Raw genomic sequence first — 13,090 nt, 5'->3', positions numbered from 1 at the left:
GGCAGCAACTCTTCTGCTGCGCCACTGTGCCGCCCCTAACTGTTGAGAAGAAGCTACAACTTAAGTTCTCAGAATTCCTTGCAGTGGTGAAATGGAAGGTCAGGGAAGATGGCACGTTTGATGTCACCTGCATGGATTCTTGCAAGGCATTTGAAGAAATCTAACGCGGTCACAAAAGTAAAAGCCAGTGCATCCAGAGGAAACTAGATTAAAGATGGGGTAAAGATAGACACAAAAAGCTGGAGTAACTCAGTGGGACATGCAGCATCTCTGGAGAGAAGGAATGGGTGACGTTTCGGTTCGAGACCCTTCTTCAGATGGACTAAATGTGAGAAACCAAACGATCTTCTTAAGAAGATACATGCAATGATTTGGACTCAAATTTAGGTACCATGGTTGAGAAAATTGTTAATTATACCAAAATTGGCAGATTGGTTGAGAGTGATGATGAAGGTTGCAAACTATAGGAAAATGTTAGCAACCTGGTTAGGTGAGCACAAAACAGCAAGTGGTAATCAATACGGAGAAAGGCAAGTAACATTTTTGAGCAGGTTGCAGATGATTAACAAGGCATAACCAGTGAGAAAAACTGCAGAGAAAGAAATGGGTCCGTGAACACAATGTGGAATGGATAGATAAGATGTTTGAGAGGGCTTAATATGATCTTTGCCTTTATCAGCAGAGGCATGAATATAAGATGCTGTAGTCTTGATTGAAGTGTATAAAATCTTAATTAAATAACAGCAGGAGGATGTGTGCAGTTTAGGAAGGATGTGACCATGCAACAGGAAGGATGTGAAAGAAAGAAGAGGCTGCAGAGGAGATTTATGAGAATGTTGACAGGACTGGAGAATTGGAGCAAAGGGGAGACTGACGGCTGGATTTGTTTTCTTGGGAAGTAGGAAACTGCAGTAGGATTTAAGTTTAGTTTAGTTAAGAGAAGGAGCACGGAAACAGGCCCTGCGGTCCAACAAGTCAATAGATAATAGACAATAGGTGCAGGAGTAGCACATTCGGCCCTTCGAGCCAGCACCGCCATTCAATGTGATCATGGCTGATCATTCTCAATCAGTACCCCGTTCCTGCCTTCTCCCCACACCCCCTGACTCCGCTATCCTTAAGAGCTCTATCTAGCTCTCTCTTGAATGCATTCAGAGAATTGGCCTCCACTGCCTTCTGAGGCAGTGAATTCCACAGATTTACAACTCTCTGACTGAAAAAGTTTTTCCTCATCTCCGTTCTAAATGGCCTACCCCTTATTCTTAAACTGTGGCACCTGGTTCTGGACTCCCCCAACATTGGGAACATGTTTCCTGCCTCTAACGTCTCCAACGACCTTAATAATCTTATACGTTTCGATAAAATCCCCTCTCATCCTTCTAAATTCCAGTGTATACAAGCCTAGTCGCTCCACGCCGCCCATTGATTCCTGTAGACTTGCACTAGCCTACACACTGGGGACAATTTTACAATTTTACCAAAGCCAATTAACCTACAAACCTGCATATCTTTGGAGAGTGACCGGAGCACCCGGAGAAAGCCCACGCGGTCATGGGAAGAATGTACAAATTCCCGTAGTCCTACAGTCAGCACCCGCAGTCAGGATCAAACCCTGGTCTCTGGCGCTGCAAGGCAGCAACTCTACCACTGCAGCATGGTGTGGGGTGTAAAATAATCATGAGGAGTTTAAGCTGGGAGAAAGTACAGCTGGGGAAATTATTTCCCTTTGCAGAGTGACTGGGATAGGAATTTGTTACTTATTAGAAGCTTTGGCAGGGAATCGAGGAAAAACCATGTTCAATCACTGTTGGTGCTGAAGAAGTCTGAATAAGGGTCTTGACCGGGACATCGCTTATCCATGTTCTCCATATTTGCATACCTGACCTGCTGAGTTACTCTTGCACTTTGTGTTCATAAAATTCAAATTTGTGGGACTCAGTGCCCGAAAGACTGGTGGAAGCAGAAACCCACATATGTTTAAAAGGAGCCATAAACAGCATGGCCATAAAGTGAAATTTGGGAGGTGCGTTTAAATAAATGGTTTCATTTTTGGCCCCTTTAGCCCCCTTTTGTGTTCTTAATTTCTATGCGATTCTTCACTAAAAATACATCACACGAGCACACGAAATATCTCAGAATTTTGAGCCCTAATTATATCAATTATATAGCTACCCATTGTCCTTTTGCACTCATTTTTTTAAAACAAAAGCACATTATCCTGGAGTAACTCAGCGGGTCAGACAGCAGCTCTGGAGAACATGGATAGGTAACGTTTTGGGTCAGGATCTTTTTCGCAGTGGTGTTAGACACTGACATGAAAAAGAATTCATCCTCCCAAGATCATTCTGCAGGTGTTTCAGGATGCTGCTAACATTGTTTTTTGGAATGCAATGTCACAAATTTACAATGAAAGTGACAACCGCAAAATAATTAATAATTAGTAACTTTTAAAATATTTTTTAGTAATTTAATATGATAAAAAGAGTCGAAGGCTCCCAGCCCAAAACGTCACCTATTCATATTCTTCAAAGATGCTGTCTGACCCGCTGAGATATTCCAGTACTTTGTGTCTTTTTTGATAGAGCAGCATTTGCAGTTCCTTCAATTAATGTCATCAGTGTCATCAGTTAAAAATATCTATTTTTAGATTTTTGAATCAAGGTACTCAGGTTATAATTTAAAACATATAAAGGAGTTTATATTAAAGAAAAATATTAAGTGTTGGAGTAACTCAGCAGGTCAGGCAGCATCTCTTGAGGGACGATAAACTTAAACCAACTAAAATGGCAGCATGTTCAGTGCCTTGTGTCTCCATGTATCAATGCAACACCATTTTAAAAAGGAGTAGATTCTAAAATGTCTCCAAATTATGCTGGCTTAGGCTGGATTTTATTCATGGCTGTTTTGCAGTCGAAATTGAACAGAAATTCGCAGAAAAAAAAGAATATTTCTCAAATCCAGCCCAACTTGCACAAAGGATGAAAGCACTGGGTCAGTTTCTTTCACATCAACTTGTACAACGTTGAAAATACCGGATCTGGATCAGGAAAACCTGGGGCGGATTTCTTGCTGGAGAGCTTTATCATCTTTCCAGTTAGTGGTGATAGGAAATTCCAGTCAGGTATCACAATGACATTTCAAAATCCAGGTAAGGAAATATAGTTTAAGTTTCACTGCAGCCGAATTAACTTGCATTAGTAAATGGAGATTGAATCAAAATTATTGCTCTAGCATGGATATAATTTCCACACCAGTGAACAATCTTTGAAAAGAAAACTCATTCTGCAAGCCCGTTATTTTGAATAAAAACAGGATGCGCTTTGAATGTGAAGTCAATGAGTCAAAGCTTGTTGTGATGCAGATGTAAACATGCACAAGATGACATGGTTTGTTGGAAATTCAGATTTTTGGTAATTCATTGCAATTGGCCTGTCTCGTACAACTTATGCGTTTCATTTAGATCAAAGAATTAAAATAGCACTAATCTTACAAACTATCAATGCATTGTGTAGCCTTTCAACTTTCTGCAAACATCTCAAGCAAATCTTTATTTGCTGTGAAATAATATGCTCAATATTAATCTTTAATTCACTAATGGGTTGTGAAGGTCACTGGAAAACCTGGCCCTTACTGTTCCTGGGCCATGTTTGCCCTTGAGAAGGTGCAGGCATGTCGATCTAGCATAGGCTGTCCATTGAAACTCATGTTAAAGAAGTAAGTTGGAAGCTGTTGACTAACCAATGGTGAAATATCACAATATGTTTCTGACATGCTGGTATGTCTTGAAAGGGAATGTGGGGATGATGGCCTTCCCTAGCATCTGATATAGATCACAGGTGTGGGGAATAATGCCAAAGGCTGCTCTAATGCACATTTTATGTGTGGAATGTGCAACCACCATTTGGAGAGTGCAGAGCTCTGCCCAACCAACATCATCAAGAATTGGTATTATGTTGATTGATAAGAACATCTTCAAACAGGTTATACCCATGTATTTGTTTTCCGACCACGCTCTCTAATCTAGCTTTGAAATTCAGGACTCAATCATCTTGGTCAGTGATGGGATTACCAAGCAACATAAGTGAAGGGCACAGAGATTCTCCATGCTCTGCTTTCTCCATGCGGAGTCCAATACAGAGGTATACCAATTCATGGGCAAAAGGCTTAATGCCCATGTTGGTCTGAATTCAGAACCATCTCTCTGACAGTAAAGTCATCACTGTTAATGCAGAAGAGTGAAGCCAGGGGTAGCAATGGAAAATGTCTTTCATTTGGTAGATGGATATGATTCTGTGCCAAAAATCAAGCCTGGTGATGGCCTGGCAAATCTTCTAATGCTGACGATGATCCCCAGCTGTCAGTGAGAAGGGTTGTGCATAACCAACTGGGCGTTACCATGGACACACAAGAGACTACAGATGCTGGAATCTAAAGCAAAACTCTGGAGGAGTTGGAGGAACTCAGTGGGTCTGGTAGCATCTGGGGAGGGAATGGACTGGTGATGCTTTGGGTCAAGATCCTTTATCAGACTCAACCAGAAATGTCATCTGTCCATTCCTTCCACGGATGCTGTCTGACCTGCTGAGTTACTCCATGATTTACTCAGGATTCTTGCATCTGCAGTTTCTCATTTCTCCATGTATTAAAGCAACACTGGTTTTAAAACAATTAGACTCTAAAATGCCTCCTAATTATGCTGGTTTACTGGTGACGGAAATCCACAGCCTGAAGGAGGGCCTGTCCATTCCCTCCCTGGATGCTGCCTGACTTTGGCAAGCTGTTAAAAAGTTAACTGCATAGGTTTTGGAACGGATTCCTAACCTGAACCAGAGCAAGCTTTATTCTCCATCGGCTGGTAAAGCTTGAGCTGTGAAAGGAATGAGTAGGTTAACCTATGATGAACGTTTGTCGGCACTGGGCCTGTACTCGCTGGAGTTTGGAAGAACGAGGAAGGACCTCATTGAAACATACAGAATAGTGAAAGGCTTGGATAGAGTGGATGTGGAGAGGATGTTTTCACTAGTGGGAGAGTCTAGGACTAGAGGTCATAGCCTCAGAATTAAAGGACATTCTTTTAGGATGGAGATGAGGAGAAATTTATTTAGTTAGAAGGTGGTGAATCTGTGGAATTCATTGCCACAGAAGGCTGTAGAGGCCGTCAGTGGATATTTTTAAGAGGTAGATAGATTCTTGATTAGTACAGGTGTCAGAGGTTATCATATCATATCATATCATATCATATCATATATATACAGCCGGAAACAGGCCTTTTCGGCCCTCCAAGTCCGTGCCGCCCAGTGATCCCCGCACATTAACACTATCCTACACCCACTAGGGACAAGTTTTACATTTACCCAGCCAATTAACCTACATACCTGTACGACTTTGGAGTGTGGGAGGAAACCGAAGATCTCGGAGAAAACCCACGCAGGTCACGGGGAGAACGTACAAACTCCTTACAGTGCAGCACCCGTAGTCAGGATCGAACCTGAGTCTCCGGAGCTGCATTCGCTGTAAAGCAACAACTCTACCGCTGCGCCACCGTGTTATGGGGAGAAGGCAGGAGAATGGGGTTAGGAGGGAGTTATAGATTAGCCTTGATTGAATGGCGGAGTAAACTTGATGGGCCGAATGGCCTAATTCTACTCCTATCACTTATGCCATGACTTTATGAAAGGACAAGTTGAGTTTTTATGAGAAACTAACAAATAATTTGTTGTATTATTTCTAACCATCCCTGTTGTTTTAAGTTCAAAATCGTACTCTGCCCTGGTGTAATTTCAGTTCACATTCTCTGGATAAGTAATGTGGATCTCCGGGTTAAGGGTCAATAACATTAAAGATTATTCTATTGTAGCCCATAAAATAAGTAATAAAAAATGTCAGTGCAGCAAATAATAAAATAATGGCGATAGCATAATAGACTGAGAAAAGATAACTCACTCTGGTGAAATTAGTCAGTAAATGGCTGTGCATTAGAGAGAGCAGGAAGAGCATAGGTTCACGTATGGGGCATGTAAAACAGGCTGCGGTGTTTGCTTACAAACAGCAAAGACTACTATTTCTGTAGTGTATTTCCTGTCAAATGCTTTGGGAAATCGCCAGGATGTGGAAGCCACAATTCAAGTACAATCAGAAGGCTTCAGTTTCAAATTGCATTTCAGAGTTGTGTCTGGTTAATCTTATAAAAACTCCAGGTAACACCATGCGCCATTGAGAATGTGCTGCCGTCATTTCTGAGGAGGTTATTAAACTGTGGGACGCAGATGTAGCCATAATCCAGGTAAATATGTGACCAGCTCAGACGGACATTTTGGTCGGCATGGATGAGTTGGGCCAGAGGACCTGTTTCCATGCTGTCATGCTCTCTATAAGATGATAGTGCAGGATTTTGAAGAAAATCAAAGGAGTATATTCTAATCCCGAACTGCAGGGTAAAATGCATTGGGCTTTGGTCACCCTGTTTCAGGAAAGGTGTTGCTAAGCTAAAAAGGGTGCAGAAAATACCCTTTTCTGAGGTTGAGCAGGCTAGGACATTATTCCTTGGCGTGCAGGAGCTTGAGGGGTGATCTTACAGAGCTGTATAAGATCATGAGGGGAATAGATAGGGTCAATGCACAGCCTTTTACCCAGAGTTGGGGAATCAAGAACCAGCGAACATCGGTTTAAAGTGAGAGGGAAGGATTTAATAGGAACCTGAGGGGCACCTTTTTCACCAAAAAGGGTGGTGGGTATATGGAATGATCTGCTAGAGGAGGTAGCTAAGACAGGCACTATCACAGCATTTAAAAGAAATTGAGAGACATACATGGATAGGAAATGTTTAAAAGGATATGAGTTAAACGCAAGCAGGTGGGGCTAGTGTAGATGGGGCATCTTGGTCGGCATGGAAAAGTTGGGTCAAAGGGCCTTTTTCCATGCTGTATGACTTTAGACACCATGACATTATAATTGCCAAGTTCCTCAGCCTCCCAACCCCATCAATGATCTCTTTCAATATCACCAACACTGCCATCTACTTGTGCCGCTATCCTCATCTTTGCCATCTATCTTTGGCAATATTTCCATCCTTGCACCTTTGCTAATTTCTAGAATTTCCCACCTCCACTATCAATCTGCATCCTTGATCTCCCATTCCCCCATCTGTGTCCGTATTCCCAATCTCTGATGCCAACACCAACCTGTGTCAGTATCCCCGATCCAGGAGTCCACCCTCAATCTGTGTTAATGTCCACAATCACTATCCCAATGCCATTTACCTGTGTTAGTGTTCCCGGTCTCCACCATCCATCTGTGCCACTATGCCCAATCTCTAAGCACCTCTACGGTCAACCCTCAGCATAACCATTGTACTGGCCTAGGTGGGCCTGTGGCAGCTGGCTTTCCTGAAACTGGCTGTGGAAGGTAATATCAAGAGGCACTTATTCAAACTCGGACTGTGCTGGCTTTCAGCAAGTGAAGTGGCCTTTCTCACTAAACTGCACATCCAGTGAAGCCACAATAATTCTGATGAAGAGTCTTCAACATGAAATGTTAACTCTGTTTCTTTCCCCCAGAAGCTGCTGAGCGTTTCTACCATTTGCATTTTTAAAATGTTCATTTTGCCAGTATTTGCAATTTCTCTTAAAAAAAAGTTCAGACATTTTCAGACATTTGTTCCCATTACCACATGATCAAAGTTGCTCTGTACCATCCCCTATGGAGTACCACATAGTAAACGATATAAATCTATAAGTCCCTGACATAAAAATCAAGTCGGGGCCACAAGGCTACCTCGCACCTACAGTGCCCATCGGATTTCCAGAAGAGAGAACACACAACATAGATCACTACAGCACAGGAACATGCCCTTTAGCCCGCTGTCATAGAGTCATAGAGTGATACAGTGTGGAAACAGGCCCTTTGGCTCAACTTGCCCGCACCGGCCAATATGTCCCAGCTACACTCGTCTCACTTGCCCATTTGGTCCATATCCCTCCAAACCTGTCCTATCCATGTACCTGTTGAACTGTTTCTTAAATGTTGGGATAATCCCAGCCTCAACTACCTCCTCAGGCAGCTCGTTCCATCCACCCACCACCCTTTGTGTGAAAAAGTTACCGCTCAGATTCATATTAAATCTTTTCCCCTTCACCATTAAACCTATGGCCTCTGGTCCTTGATTCCCCAACTCTGGGCAAGAGACTCTGTGCATCTACCCGATCTATTCCTCTCATGATTTTATACACCTCAATAAGATCCCCCCTCATCCTCCTGTGCTCCAAGAAATAGAGACCCAGCCTATTCAACCTCTCCCTCTTGCTCAGACCCTCTAGCCCAGCAACATCCTTGTAAATCTCTGCACCCTTTCCAGCTTGACATGTCGGTGCTGGCCATGATGCCAATAACTAATCTAATTTTCCCACATGGGATCTGTATTCCTCTGTTCCCTGCCTATTGTAAATGACTCTTAAACATCGCTATTGTATCTGTTTCCACCACCTGCTCTGACAGTGTGTTTCAGACACCCACTACTCCGTGTCATAAAGTCATAGGTAATAGGAGCTGAATTAGGCCATTTGGCCCATCCAGCCTACGCCATTCAGTCATGGCTGGTCTCCCTCCTAACCCCATTCTCCTGCCTTCTCCATGTAACCCCTGACACCCGCACTAATCAAGAATCTATCTGTCTCTGCTTTAAAAATATCCATTGACGACCGCCACAGCCTTCTGTGGCAAAGAATTCCACAGATTCACCTGTGGTGTGACTGTGGTATTACTGTAAGTCATACCACATGATGGTAAGTGTGTAAACCAACTTACCACCACTACATCTCTGTTAATTCCCCCCCCCCACTCACCTTAAACCTATGTCCTCTCGTCTTTGGCATTTCCACCATGGGAAATAAAAGCAGCCTTAAAGTAAGATGCTGTAAACATGAATTACCCCTTCTCCCTCATTATTTTACTAACCTCCTGGTAGATGCCGCTGTGCTATTCACCTCAACCTGAGTTTGTGGCATTGAATTTCACATTCTAGAGCAGAGTCGTCCTTTCCTGAATTTTCACCTTGGATTCAACCATGACTGAACGGCTGTTTTCTATATTCTCCACGTGTGGATACCTTATTTTCAATGTCCATTCTTTCAAATTCTTTCTTGATTATGAAAAACAAATCTACTTTTTGAGAAAAAAAATGCTAGCAGTTTACTTTGGGCATTAACAAGCAGTTCAGAACGGTGCTCTGTAACAGAACGTTCATTTGTTACCTGGATACGTGGTCAGACACCATAGCCTCGGATACACCTGATACAAGACAATGAAGGGAGAGGATCCGAAATTGTTTTGGTTTAAACTTGCTGATTCTCTGACCTGTGTTGACCTTGGACACGATCCGGCTATTACAAATAAATACAGTCGCCCAGGTGTTAGAGATACTCACCTGGGGCTCACTAATTTCCGATCACCGGCAATTTCTCGCAGGTCAGTCGCTTGTGATAAACTCTCGGAAGTTGAATGTCTTGCCAAGGACATAACCATGTCCCAACGACCGCAGCCGCGGAAAAGGAGAGGCACCGAGAGATTAACGCGACTGGTGTGCCAATTTAGAGCGAAACTAAATGGGGAAAAATAAAACTGCACGTCTGAAGATGGGTCTGGACCCGAAACATCACCCATTCATTCCTTCTCTCCCGAGATGCTGCCTGACCTGCTGAGTTACTCCAGCATTTTTGTGGATAAATACCTGCGAAAGATAAAACGTCTTTTCGCACAGTTGGACTCACAGTGAACGTTTAACGCGTGCACCGAATAAAGCGGTGCAGTGAAGCCACTGCATTGCATGTAAAAGGTAAGGTGCTCGTTCTTTCAGCAAACGGCGACGCCTCACCGAGCCCCTTCTTGCACTGCAGTGCAGCAGCGTTGGGGGGGGGGGGGGGGAGCGAGAGGGGAGGTCAGCTGAGAATGGCCATCAGAAACAGCTCGGGTGGAAATGTCTGCCCCGGGGGTTTGGGAGGCAAAAGAAAAAGCTCCTGAGGACAGACACATCAGATGGGACAGGAATGGCCCCAGGACAATGACTGGCCCGGAATACCATGAACACTGTACAATGGAAACACGTACACCAGCCCCTCGTGCATCTCCCAATGTATCGAAGGTGTTCATTCACAAAATGCTGGAGTAACTCAGCAGGTCTGGCAGCATCTCGGGAGAGAAGGAATGGGTGGCGTTTCGGGTCGAGACCCTTCCCCAGTCACCCATTCCTTCTCTCTCCGAGATGCTGCCCGACCTGCTGAGTTACTCCAGCATTTTTGTGAATGAATACCTTCGATTTGTACCAGCATCTGCAGTTATTTTCTTATATCTCCCAATGTGCCATCCGTTTGAGCGCCTAACAAACACAAACGGTAGACTGCTGTTAGGTCCCAGTCTCCAAAATATCCATTAGACCAACCCAACCGTGTCTCCCCGCTGCTGGGCTGGGATCTCCGCCCTCCACTGCGGACAGCAACAGGACCTACACGCTGGCGTGAGGATGGCATTACCTTGGGTGCTTGTTGCTGGTCCGCACCGCTCCACGATGGCTGGGCTTGCCTTGCCTTGGAGTCCTGGAAATTGCCTCTGTCCTGGAAATTGCTTGCGCTGTCAGTTGGAGCATCCGAAAGGCCAGCGACTGAAATCCCCTGCTCTGCGGAAAGTCCGACGGCAGACCTCACTGGCTGTGGATTTGCGATGGATGATGGCAACTGGAATTGTGCTAAAGCGAGAGAGAGGGTCGCTCTCCTCTGGTGCAAGGAAGCAGCATCGCAAAGCTGCCGCCCAGAGGCTGCTCCTTGTACATCACTTTCGTTACATTGCGCAGATCAGCCCGAATTAACCCCTCTTAAAAAAATACCATGCCTGAGAAGGAACTGCAGGTGCTGAAGATAGACACAAAATGCTGGAGTAACTCAGCGGGACAAGGCAGCGTCTCAGGAGAGAAGGAATGGGCGACATTTCGGGTCGAGACCCTTCTTCAGACTTCTCGACCCGAAACATCAACCATTCCTTCTCTCCAGAGACGGTGCCTGGCTGTCCCGCTGAGTTACCCCAGTATTTTGTGTCTACCTTCTTCGTTTTAAGAACAACGATTACCTTAGAAATGCAATTAGTAACATATCGACAATAATAGAGATTAAATAAAATGTTTCATTTCATTTCAAAAATAAATTCTATTCATGACAAAAAATTGTGCAAAAGAACATTGCAATAGTCAGTCTGAAGGGTCCAGAGCCCGAAACGTCGTCTGACCATATCCCTCCACAGATGCTGACTGGTCCGCTGGATCATAAGGTCTGCTCAGGTTTTGCTCAATTTGCTCAACATCTGCATTTCCTTGTATCTCTAATGCAAACTCTTTACATTCTTTGTGTGGTTTTGTACATTTGGTATTGCTGGCTTTATACAAGTAGTCTTAGCACATCTCAGTTTTGTACCATTAGTTTAGCTTATTTAGTTTGTTATTGTCGCATGTACAGTGAAAGAATGTTTTTGTTGGCGCTATCCAGTCAGCGAAAAGACTATATATACATGATTACAATCAAAGTGTCCACAGTATGTGCGGGGATCACTGGGCGGCACGGACTTGGAGGGCCGAAAAGGCTTGTTTCCGGCTGTATATATATGATGATATGATGATATGATATGCAGATACTGGATAATGGGAATAACATTTAGTGCGAGGTAAGGTCCGATTAAAGATAGTTTGAATGTCTCCAATGAGGTCGATGGGAGGATAGGACCGCTCTCTAGTTGGTGGCAAAATAGTTTAGTTGCCTCATAACAGCTGAGAAGAAACTATCCCTGAATCTGGAGGTGTGCATTTTCACACATCTGTTCCTTTTGCCTGATTGGAGAGGGGAGTATATGAAATGACAAGGGTGACCGGTCCTCGATTAAGCTTGATTATGCCGATTATTTACCCCCAAAAAAAGACACAAAGTACAGGAGTAATCCAGAAAGTCATGCAGCTTCTCTGGAGAAGATGAATAGGTGATGTTTTGGGTCGGGATCCTTCTTCAGAGGTTCACCTGCACCTCCTCCAACCTCATCTATTGCACTGCTGCTCTAGATGTCAACTTCTTTACATCGGCGAAACCAAACGCAGGCTCGGCGATCGCTTCGCTCAGCATCTTTGCTCAGTCAGCCTTAACCAACCTGACCTCCCGGTGGCTGAGCACTTCGACTCCCCCTCCCACACCCAGTCTGACCTTTCTGTCATGGGCCTCCTCCAGTGCCATAGTGAGGCCCACCGGAAATTGGAGGAACAGCACCTCATATTTCGCCTGGGCAGCTTGCAGCCCAGTGGTATGAACATTGACTTCTCCAACTTTAGATAGTTCCTCTGTCCCTCTCTTCCCCTCCCCCTTCCCAGATCTCCCACTGTCTTCCTGTCTCCACCGATATCCTTCCTTTGTCCCCCCCCCCTTGACATCAGTCTGAAGAAGGGTCTCGACCCGAAACGTCACCCATTCCTTCTCTCCTGAGATGCTGCCTGACCTGCTGAGTTACTCCATCATTTTGTGAATAAACACCCTGCCAGGATGCCAGCAAGGGCTACAAGGACTTTTAGCCAGGGACAATGAAGGAATGGTGGTATATGTCCCAGTTTAGAAGCCGTGAGACTTGGAGGTGGTAATGTTCTTCTGCACCTTTGGCATTTCTACCTACAGGTTTCTGATTCTGGAGAAATCTGGTGCAGAAGCCTTGGCAAAATGTTGCCATGCATCCTCCACCTGTCCCGCTGAGCATTTTCTTTTATTTTGTACTGAAAGCTGAGGTATTCAAGAAGACACAGACAATGGACTTAGGCGCAGAGTGGAAGCGGAAGCGGTTTGTGTCAGAACGGTATGAAACCTTGGTAAGCGCTATGATATATGAACTCTGCTCACATCAGAGGAAGGATGTAACAGCTTTTGCGGTTATGGTGGAGATTTGACGATGTCAGAACTAGAGAGCTTTAGCTATCAGCACTGGGCGAAGAAGGGTTTGTTTTCTGTGAAACAGGGGAGGCTGAAGGAGATGTAATCTCTCTACATTCAATAAAAAGTAGATACGTCTCTTGGCAAAGAGG

The 13,090-nt window shown here is 44.4% G+C and overlaps 1 protein-coding gene across 1 annotated transcript in view; it reads right to left on the bottom strand.

Annotated features, from left to right (window-relative positions):
• Positions 1 to 10,825, bottom strand: part of LOC144596033 (inositol polyphosphate 1-phosphatase-like) — a 59,518-nt gene extending 48,693 nt beyond the window's left edge. The window contains exon 1 of the mRNA XM_078404112.1: positions 10,524 to 10,825. The gene's annotated coding sequence lies outside the window, so the exon portion shown is untranslated. The remainder of the gene's footprint in view (positions 1 to 10,523) is intronic.
• Between the last annotated feature and the right edge of the window lie 2,265 nt (positions 10,826 to 13,090).

This window comes from Rhinoraja longicauda, chromosome 8 (genome assembly GCF_053455715.1).
Source record: "Rhinoraja longicauda isolate Sanriku21f chromosome 8, sRhiLon1.1, whole genome shotgun sequence".
NCBI lineage: Eukaryota > Metazoa > Chordata > Chondrichthyes > Rajiformes > Arhynchobatidae > Rhinoraja > Rhinoraja longicauda.
Note: the sequence above shows the minus strand (reverse complement) of the source record. Positions and strands in the feature narration are given on the sequence as shown.